This window comes from Bison bison, unplaced genomic scaffold (genome assembly GCF_000754665.1).
Source record: "Bison bison bison isolate TAMUID 2011002044 unplaced genomic scaffold, Bison_UMD1.0 scf7180017864032, whole genome shotgun sequence".
In the NCBI taxonomy this organism is placed as follows: Eukaryota; Metazoa; Chordata; class Mammalia; order Artiodactyla; family Bovidae; genus Bison; species Bison bison.
Genome location: NW_011494604.1, coordinates 6,695,070 through 6,705,751, shown reverse-complemented (window position 1 = coordinate 6,705,751; position 10,682 = coordinate 6,695,070). Strand labels below are relative to the sequence as shown.

The 10,682-nt window shown below is 42.6% G+C and overlaps 1 long non-coding RNA gene across 2 annotated transcripts in view; it reads left to right on the top strand.

Moving 5' to 3' along the window:
* Positions 1-8,285, top strand: part of LOC104984583 — a 49,486-nt gene extending 41,201 nt beyond the window's left edge. For both annotated transcript variants that reach the window (XR_824766.1, XR_824767.1), the window contains exons 2-3: positions 6,060-6,238; positions 8,107-8,285. This is a non-coding gene — a long non-coding RNA (uncharacterized LOC104984583). The remainder of the gene's footprint in view (positions 1-6,059; positions 6,239-8,106) is intronic.
* Positions 8,286-10,682: the final 2,397 nt, after the last annotated feature.

Genomic DNA, 10,682 nt, shown 5'->3' with positions numbered 1-10,682 from the left:
TCTTTTTTTTTTTTTTTTTTTGATGCAATGTTACTTGAATCATTACTGGCTTCCATTCATAGTAACAGGCCATCGTCTCTGCTCACATATTTCCAGATTGCCAGACATAAGGAAGGGAGAAGGCAATGGCAGCCCACTCCAATACTCTTGCCTGGAAAATCCCATGGATGGAGGAGCCCGGTAGGCTGCAGTCCATGGGGTCACTAAGGGTCAGACACAACTGAGTGACTTCACTTTCATGAATTGGAGAAGGAAATGGCAACCCACTCCAGTGTTCTTGCCTGGAGAATCCCAGGGACGGGGGGCCTGGTGGGCTGCCGTCTATGGGGTCACACAGAGTTGGACATGACTGAAGTGACTTAGCAGCAGCAGCAGCAGACCTAAGGAAAAGAGGTTTAATGAGAGTTTCCTTAAAAAAATAAAAAAACTTTCATTTTTGTGGTTGCTGTTGCCATTATTCATTGAAGAATTATTTAGTGAATGACTAAATGTTTAGTGTTTAGCAGAATGTGCCAAGCACCAGAGAAATAGTACAAAAACACTGCTCCTTTTCCAAGGAGTTTATAGTCTTGACTCATAAAACAGAGAAATAAGAAACCAGAAAGCTGAAATACAGAAAGAGAGAGGCAACAAAGGAGGTAAGTACAGATTGACTTTCAATAGGAAATGCTACGGGTGAAAATTCCCAAAACAGGAGGCAAGAACTAAGATAAACATGCCACTACCCGGAGAAGGCACTGGGAGCATTTTATATATTTCCTTTGAATTGTTTTAATATAGTTGTGCGCATCCTGAGGGTAGAATCTGCTATTCCACCTTTTCTTCACTGAATATAAGACCATAAGCATTTCCCCTACATTATTCAAAACTAGTCATAAGCATGTTTTAGCCCTATGAAGATGCTATAATTTGCTTATCCTATTCCTCATTGTTCATCACTAACAAGGCACATTGTTTTCATTCAGATTAACTCATTCACCCCGCATTTATTGAACCCTTGACTGTCAGGGGTCAGACACTGGGCTGGGTTTGAAGATGTAAATTGAGTAAGTCTAGAGAGACCTCATGAACTCAAAAGGTGAACGAAGACCTGGGAAGCAGACATCCAACATGAAAATAAGGTGATGAGAGGAGGCACAAGGGGTTACAGTAACCCAAAGAGGAAAGAATCTACAGAGACCACACATCGGGTGGCTTAAACAACAGAAATGTATTTTCTCATAGTTCTGGAGGCTAAAAATCCAGGATGAAGGTGTTTGGTTTGATTTGGCTTCTTATACGGTCTTTCTCCTTGCCTTGCATCTGGTGGCCTTCCACTGTGTCTTCACGTGGCCTTTCCTCTGCCTGTGTGCACCCCTGGTGTCTGTACGTTCAAATGTCCTCTTCTTGTAAGGACATTGGTCAGATTGAGTTATCATATCCTAAGGGCCTCATTTTAACTGAATCACCTATCTCCAAAGACAGTCACAGTTTGAGGCTTTGGGTGGGGTCAGGGCCTTAACACGAGAATTTTAAGGAGATCCAATTTAGCCTAAAATGTTTAGTGAAAAGAAAATGCTTCTGGAAGGAGGTGACAATTTGCTCATTATAGAAGGATGAATAAAAATGAAAAGTGGAAGGAAATAGAAATAGTACATATAATATAACATGTATAATATTTGGGGTTGACCAAGTGACCAAAAAGTTCAATCAGGTTTTCCTGTAAGGTGTAAGAGAAAAACATAAATGACTTTCTGGGCAACTCAATGTATATATTAAGGTCTTGTTACTGTTGTTTAGTTGCTAAGTCATGTCCAACTCTTTTTGTGACCCCATGGACTATAGCCCACCAGGCTCTTCTGTCCATGGGATTTCCCAGGCAAGAATATTAAAATGGGTTGTCATTTCCTTCTCCAGGGGATCATCCCAACCCAGGGATTGAACCTGCATCTCCTGCATGAGCAGGTGGATTCTTTACCACTGAGCCACCAGGGAAGCCCTATATTAAGGCCTTGGGACATGAACAAAGATACATCATGTAGAGGAACTACAAGAATTTCAGCATGACTAGTGCAAAGTGGAAAGAAAAATGAGGAGTACAGAGGCAATTATAAATAATTCTGAAAAATATAAAGTTTTGTCCATATTTCTGATTATTTCACTGAGATTGGCTCTGGATAGAATGACGGAGCCAAAGATGGGTTCTGCCCACACCACACTGCACTCTTTCCCCGTGTTTTCTGTGTTGATACTTAACCAATCATTGAAGTTTCCCAGGCTTTTGGCTAGAGATCGAAGGCTTGCTTCAGGGCAGTCACCAGCAGCCTTCAGCAGCCTGCCATCTCTCCAGGGAGTCCTGGATACACATCTAGTCACTTCTCTGCCCTCTTTTCTGTTAGGTTTCACTACTGTCTCTCCAAACTTGCATGGAAGACTCGGGCTCCTAGGTCTCCAGTTCACCCTCAGAAACATCGGTCATGCTGTTTGAATGGGACACAAGCAAGGGATTAAACACCATGGCTGGGACTTCCCTAATGATCCAGTGGTTAAGAATCAGCCTGCCAATGCAGAAGACACAGGTTCGATTCCTGGTCCAGGAAGATCCCACATGCCTTAGGGCAACTAGGCCCATGTGCTACAACTACTGAGCATGCCCACCCTAGAGTTCATGTTCCAAAACAAGAGAAACCTCCACAATGAAAAGCCTGGGCACAGCAACTAGAGAGTAGCCCTCCAGTTACTTCAACAAGAGAAAGCCCACGTGCAGCAACAAAGACTCAGGGCAGCCAAAAATAAACAATTTTTTAAAAACACCATGGTTTCCATTTCTCGATATCCCCTCTTTTGAACTAGATTATCAATTACTTGGCATGTCTCATCTCCTTGAATGATGACAACCTGGCACTATAATGAAACTAGGGAAAGATCATTGGTGAGTCCTTTTGCTCCCCAGAACCTCAGTTTCTCTAGCTGTAAAATGTGGAACATGAAATTTTTGGAAACTATGCTTCCACCAAGCACACTAACATTTTTGCACAGTGCTTTAAAGTGTTTAAAATACTTTTGATAAATAGGACCTTCAGTTCAGTTCAGTTCAGTCGCTCAGTCGTGTCTGACTCTTTGCGACCCCATGAATTGCAGCACGCCAGGCCTCCCTGTCCATCACCAACTCCCAGAGTTCACTCAGACTCACATCCATCAAGTCAGTGATGCCATCCAGCCTTCTCATCCTCTGTCATCCCCTTCTCCTCCTGCCCCCAATCCCTCCAGCATCAGAGTCTTTTCCAATGAGTTAACTCTTCGAATGAGATGGCCAAAGTACTAGAGTTTCAGCTTTAGCATCATTCCTTCCAAAGAAATCCCAGGGCTGATCTCGTTCAGAATGGACTGGTTGGATCTCTTTGCAGTCCAAGGGACTCTCAAGAGTCTTCTCCAACACCACAGTTCAAAAGGACCTTACTTAGTACAAAAATACCCAATAAATATTTGCTGACACAAATGACAGTAAGGACTCTGTGTTAACTGAAAGGAACCTGTTTTTGTTCAGTTGCTAAGTCATGTCTGATTCTTTGCAACCTCATGGACTGTAGTCCACCAGGCTCCTCTCTCCATGGAATTTCCTAGGCAAGAAAACAAGTGGGTCGCCATTTCCTTCTCCAGGGGATCTTCTGGACCCAGGGACTGAACCCACATCTCCTGCATTGGCAGGCAGATTTTTTTTTTTTAATATCCACATAATTCATATCTCACAGTTCTCCTGACAAATGAACATTATTCAAGAACACACTGTAAACACAGATAAGAAGAAACATACAAAATGTTTTAAATGATGCACAACAAAATCCAGCAGTTTAAAGAATGCCTGTGAACTCTTGCTTAATGCAAAGAGTAAATTTAATACTCATTTGAATAGTAATAAAAATATAATCTTTTATGGATCTTGGCAGGCAGATTCTTTACCACTGAGCCACCAGGGAAGCCTGAAAGGAGACTACTTAATGACAGTTTCCTCCAATCATTAAACCTGAGAACCAGTTAAGATTTTTAAATGACTATCAACCAGCATATATAAGAATTAATTTTAATTCCTAAGTTTAATTCCTAAATATTGTCCAACCTGAGGGAAATGGTCTAAGCACAGTTGTCACCTTAAAAAAAAAAAAAGGAGGAGAGAGCACCTCCTTTGTGTAGTGAATGAAGTGAGTGAAGTAGCTCAGTCGTGTCCAACTCTTTGCGACTCCATGGACTGTAGCCTACAAGGCTCCTCTGTCCATGAAATTTTCCAGGCAAGAGTACTGGGGTGGGTTGCCATTCCCTTCTCCAGGGGATCTTCCCTACCCAGGGATCGAACCCAGGTCTCCAGCATTGCAGGCAGATGCTTTACCGTCTGAGCCACGGTAAAGCCATAGAAGCCCATAATTGCCAAACATCCAACTGGATCATCGAAAAAGCAAGAGAGTTCCAGAAAAACATCGATTTCTGCTTTATTGACTATACCAAAGACTTTGACTATGTGGATCACAATAAACTGTGGAAAATTCTGAAAGAGATGGGAATACCAGACCACCTGAACTGCCTCTTGAGAAATCTGTATGCAAATCAGGAAGCAACAGTTAGAACTGGACATGGAACAACAGACTGGTTCCAAATAGGAAAAGGAGTACGTCAAGGCTGTATATTATCACCCTGCTTATTTAACTTATATGCAGAGTACATCATAAGAAATGCTGGACTGAAAGAAGCACAAACTGGAATCAAGATTGCCGGGAGAAACATCAATAACCTCAGATATGCAGATGACACCACCCTTATGGCAGAAAGTGAAGAGGAACTACAAAGCTTCTTGATGAAGGTGAAAGAGGAGAGTGAAAAAGTTGGCTTAAAGCTCAACATTCAGAAAACGAAGATCATGGCATCTGGTCCCATCACTTCATGGGAAATAGATGGGGAAACAGTGGAAGAAACAGTGTCAAACTTTATTTTTTTGGGCTCCAAAATCACTGCAGATGGTGACTGCAGCCATGAAATTAAAAGACGCTTACTCCTTGGAAGGAAAGTTATGACCAACCTAGATAGCATATTGAAAAGCGCAGACATTACTTTGCCAACAAAGGTCTGTCTAGTCAAGGCTATGGTTTTTCCAGTGGTCGTGTATGAATGTGAGAGTTGGACTGTGAAGAAAGCTGAGTGCCAAAAAATTGGTGCCTTTGAACTGTGGTGTTGGAGAAGACTCTTGAGAGTCCCTTGGACTGCAAGGGGATCCAACCAGTCTATTCTGAAGGAGATCAGCCCTGGGATTTCTTTGGAAGGAGTGATGCTAAAGCTGAAAGTCCAGTACTTTGGCCACCTCATGCAAAGAGTTGACTCATTGGAAAAGACTCTGATGCTGGGAGGGATTGGGGGCAAGAGGAGAAGGGGACGACAGAGGATGAGATGGCTGGATGGCATCACTGACTCGATGGATGAGTCTGAGTGAACTCCGGGAGTTGGTGATGGACAGGGAGGCCTGGTGTGCTGTGATTCATGGGGTCGCAGTCGGACACGACTCAGCGACTGAACTGAATCCTGCTATGTTGTGAAAGTAATACTTTATTTTTAACAAATGTTTCTCCCAGTGTTTGTTTATAAGTTGATTGGCATGCATTCAATATCTTCCTTATTAAGCCTTGGGTTTGTTATTCTATTTTACTTGATTTAAGACTGTATTTTGAAATGCAGCTCTTCTCAAAAAAGTGCCTGCCCGTTCTGCAATAGCCGTTCTGAACAGTACGCTTGCTGCACACACCTGTTGGAGGCTAGCTCCAGGTGTGCCCCAGGCAGACGGTGCTCCACCCCCTCAGGCGTGCCCTCTGGGTAAGCATAAGCTGTGCTGGGCTGCTGCCACCACCAAGGTTCTAGTTGCACTGTCGCTGTATCTCTCATGCCAGTGCTGAGGACAGTGAACTTTTAAAAACAACCTTCCCTTTCTTCTCTAATCTGGTAGAAACACAAAGCCTGAGGCAGGAACCAATCAAGGGGAAGAGAGAGCATCTAAATCAAATAAACACTGAACTTGACTTTCTCTGACACTTCTCCCCCAGGGATGCATGCGACAAGCTATCTTCAAAGCCTGGCTGAGGTGCAACATTTAAGGAGGAATGAAGAAACATAAAGGGGGGGACACCTCACACCTGTCAGAATGGACAGCTGTTCTCAGAAAGACAACAAATCACAAGTGTTGGCGAGAATGGGGAGAAATGGGAAGACTTACACATTGTTGGTAAGATCATAAGTTGGTGCAGCCACTATGGAGTAGTGGAGTATGGAGGCGCCTCAAAAAATTAGAACCATGTATGGCAAAACCAATACAATATTGTAAAGTAAAATAAACAAATAAAATTGAGATTTAAAAAAATTAGAACTACCATATGATCCAACAATTCCACTTTTGGATATTTTTCCAAAGAAAACAAAAATACTAATTCAGAAAGGTATATGTACCTGTATATTCTTTGCAGCATTATTTACAGTTGGCAAGATATGGAAGGGCCTAAGTACTCACTGGTATATGGATGAATAAAGAAGATGTGATGTGTGTGTGTGTGTGTGTATATATATATATATATATATATATATACAATGAAATATTAGCCATAAAAAGAATGAAACTTTGCCATTATGACATGGATGCATGTAGAGGGTATTATGCCCAGTGAAATAACTCACAGAAAAACAAACACTGTATGATTTCATTTATGTGTGGAATTAAAAAGAACAAAACACAAAACAAAATATAAGCAGACTCATAGACACAGAGAACAAACGTGTAGTTCCAGAGGGAAGGAGTGAAATAGGTGATGGGGATTAAGAGGTACAAACTTCCAGTTACAAAATAAATAAGCCACAGGGATGAAAGGTAATGTACAACATAGGGAATATGCTAGGAATAGTCAATAATATTGTCATAACTTAGTAAGGTGACAGATGATAACTATACTTGTAGTGATCATTTTATAATATATAGAAATATAAAACTGCTATACTGTATATCTGAAACTAATATAGTGTTATGTCAATTATAATTCAATTTAAAATAGAAAAAGGGGAGAAATCCCGTTCTATTATTGCCTTCCTCTTGTCATCTAACCTTGAACCTCAAAAAGGCTGAACCATTCTGACAGCATCATTTCCCCTTTAGGGTACTCTCAGGTGAAATTGGAAAATATCTGATTTTGAGCTCTCAAGTGTAAAAGCTTCATTTTGCTAATGAGAAAGCCCAGAGGAAGAAGGAGGCTTCTGCCAAACTGGTGGCAAAGCTAGCGATAGAACACAGAGTTCCCTTGACATGCTACCCATGCCTTCCCTAAATGGCCTTGCCCCCAACAAACTAGCTCCTCTCCTAGTATTCCTGTTGCTGTCAGACACCCCTTTCCTCCCAGTTAATGAGACCAGGAATCTGACAGTCATTATTAACTATTCTTCTTTATCTCATTTTCCAGTTAATGAATCTGATTGAATCTTACTTTAAAATGTCTTACCCTTTTATTCCAGTTGCCATCACCCTAGGCAGTTCTGCTTCAGTCCTTGCCTCCTGCTGGGCCTCTGCTCTGACCTCTCTCCAGTTCACCTAGCAGATAGCTAACATATCGATAATAGCTAAGAGTTGTCATGCACATACATGCCAATGCTGTTTTGAAGTGCTCTACATTTATTATCTCATTCGAATTAATGAAAGTGTTAGTAACTCTGTCGTGTCCGACTCTTTGTGACCCCATAGACTGTAAGCCCATCATGCTCCTCTGTCCATGGAATTCTCTACACAAGAATACCGGAGTGGGTAGCCATTCCCCTCTCCAGGGGATCTTCCCAACCCAGGGACCGAACCAAGGTCTCCCTGCATCGAAGACAGATTCTTTACCATCTGAGCCACCAGGGAATATTCCTCATAAAACCCTAAAAACTAGATGCTTTTATTACCCCCATAGAGGGTAATCTACTGAGCCATAGAGCAGTTAAATAATACATCTAAGATAGCCCAGCTGCCAAGTGGCAGAACGGAGATTTAAAAAACAACAACAACAACAGATAGTTTGGTGCCAAAGCCCAAACTCCTAACTACTGCACTGTATTGCTTTTTTTTTCCTGCAGCAGCCATATCACCATATCACTTCTCTATCCAAGAACCTTCAGCAACTCTCCTTTGCCACTGTGGGAGTCCAGGGGCACAGTTTGGCCTTCAAATCACTGCATGGTTTGGTCTGATGGTGAAGGACAGGGAAGTCTGGCTTGCTGTAGTCCATGGGGTTGCAAAGAGTCGGGCACAACTGAGCGACTGAACAACAAAGACTTCAGGTAAGTTAATTAACTTCTCTGTGTCTCAATTTCCTGATGATTATAACAGTAACCACCTCATGGGGCTGTTGTGAGGATTAAAGGAGGTCACCCACGTAAAGCACACAGCTTAGTGCCCAGCACAAAGCAACCCTTGATCAAAGTTAGCTGTCTTGAGTTACCTTTCCACACAACTTCCTTATAGAGCCCTTCTGACCACCAGGATGTTGCTGCATATAAATAGTGCTTGCTGCTGAACCGCATGCTGGTGCAGTTTTTCCTTTCTAAAAATATTCCCCACTGCCAATCTCATTCCCATATGCCAACATAGCCAAATTCTCCCACCCTCCAGTCTCCCTTACTCAGTGGCCTCTCCCCCTACACTAATCTGAATTCCTGGAACATTTATTCATCATTTGTTTAATTATTTGGTAAGCACTTATCAAGTGCTTACTTTAATAATAACAGTAATTGTATTTGACACTATAATTTAAAGGGCTTCAAGTGACAGCCATGCCTCTGTAAATCTTTATGAAAACGGTGGATGGCGGTTCCCAATTTAGAGCTGCTCTGGCTCCCCCAGGGGCCACAGGGAGCAGGGTGATGATAAAACCAAGTCCCACTAAAATTGAGTTCCCCTACTGAGTTGATGATTAACCTCTATCCAAAACTGTATTTCCTTTCTTGTCCTGCTTCTGTTCCACTCAAGACTGATGAGTATTTAAAAAAAGGAGGGTCCTCCAGGACACAAAAGTTCCTCCATGGCCCCTGCTTCTTGTTTGGCCTTCCCTGGGTTTCCAAAGCACAGACTCAAGCAGTTAATGATTAAAATGATAGAGTCCCAGGACTCCTGATGCTGCTGCTGCTGCTGTTAAGTCGTTTCAGTCGTGTCTGACTCTGTGTGACCCCATAGACGGCAGCCCACCAGGCTCCCCCATCCCTGGGATTCTCCAGGCAAGAACACTGGAGTGGGGTGCCATTGCCTTCTCTACCCAGGACTCCTAGTTCCTCCCAAAGATAGATTACAATTGGATGCATAATTTTGTGTTGTTCTATATAAACTAAGATCCCTCACCTAGAGTCACCATCACTAGTATGGTGATTCCATACTGACCACAAGCACCAAGACCCCAGACTGATTGGAACTGGAAGGTTAATGATTAAGATCCTGAAATACTACTGTATTACCTCATCACCAACCAATCAGAAGAATGTCTATAAGCTGATCATGAACTCCGTGACCCTCAGCCTTAAAGGTTAGCTTAAAGACTCTTCCCTGAAGTCATCAGGGAGTTTGTGGCTTTTGAGCATGAGCTGCCCATTCTTCTTGCTTGTCCCTTTGCAAAAAAAGCTGTACTTTGCTTGGTGAAGGAGACTGGCTTTGCTGCATATCAGGTGAGCAGACCCGAGTTCCTTTTGGTAACATTGATGCAGACGGAGCTCCCATCTTTAGAAAGCTTATAGCCTTTGTAGGCAAAGCAAGTCCTCTTCACATGTGGTGAAATCCAGGGCATGTAGTGGCAAAGTCTGACAGAACAGTTGAGAGGTAGTGCTGTGAATTTTCAGGCACAAGCATGGCTTCTGGCTGGGTAGACATATACTTCTCCAGACTGTGCCTGTAGCAGAGGCTGGCACACCCTGCTGGGGTGAGTCCCTCTGGACCCCAGGGTCTGACAGCTGGTATGGCAATAGTTAGTTAGATAAATTCATTCTGCAGGATGCAAAGATAGGCTTCCTGGGAACTGCCTCTACAGGAAAGTTTAGTCTTTTGTTCTTTTCCTCAGGTATCCATTTATTCATACAAGTATCAAATATCCGCTATGTGTGCATGCACTTAAGTGCACCACACAACGTCATAAGGCCCCTTAACATGGGCCTAAAGCAACCAAGTGGGGTAGAGGAAAAAGACAGTCCTGTCTCAGCCACTTTCTAACTCTATGACCATGAGAAGTCCTAACTCAGAACCCAGGTTCCTCAGAAAAAATGGGGCTAACACTTTCTTCCATTTTGTTGTCATCAGAATTCGAGAGAACAGCTAGATACTGCCTGGCAGTGTTCCTGACACACTTTAGCTACTTCAGTCGTTACTGAAGAGGAGGTTGCATGTACTTGGCCATTTCTCTTTTTGGAACAGCAGGTACAGAGTCCAAGTGACAAGTCCAGGATAGAAGTATCCTGGAATTCTCTCTTTCTATGGCTAAAAGGAGAAGAAAAAAAAAAAAAAGAACAAACAAACTTGGCCCGAACATTCTTCCCATTCTGCAGGGCTCCTTTCAAATTCACCTCCAGGCAAAATTAATACTGCCTCCTTCCTCCGCTGCTTTTCCACAAGTCTATTTCAGTACATCATTGATTTCTTTTATTAATGTGATTTTTTTTTTATACACCTGTTC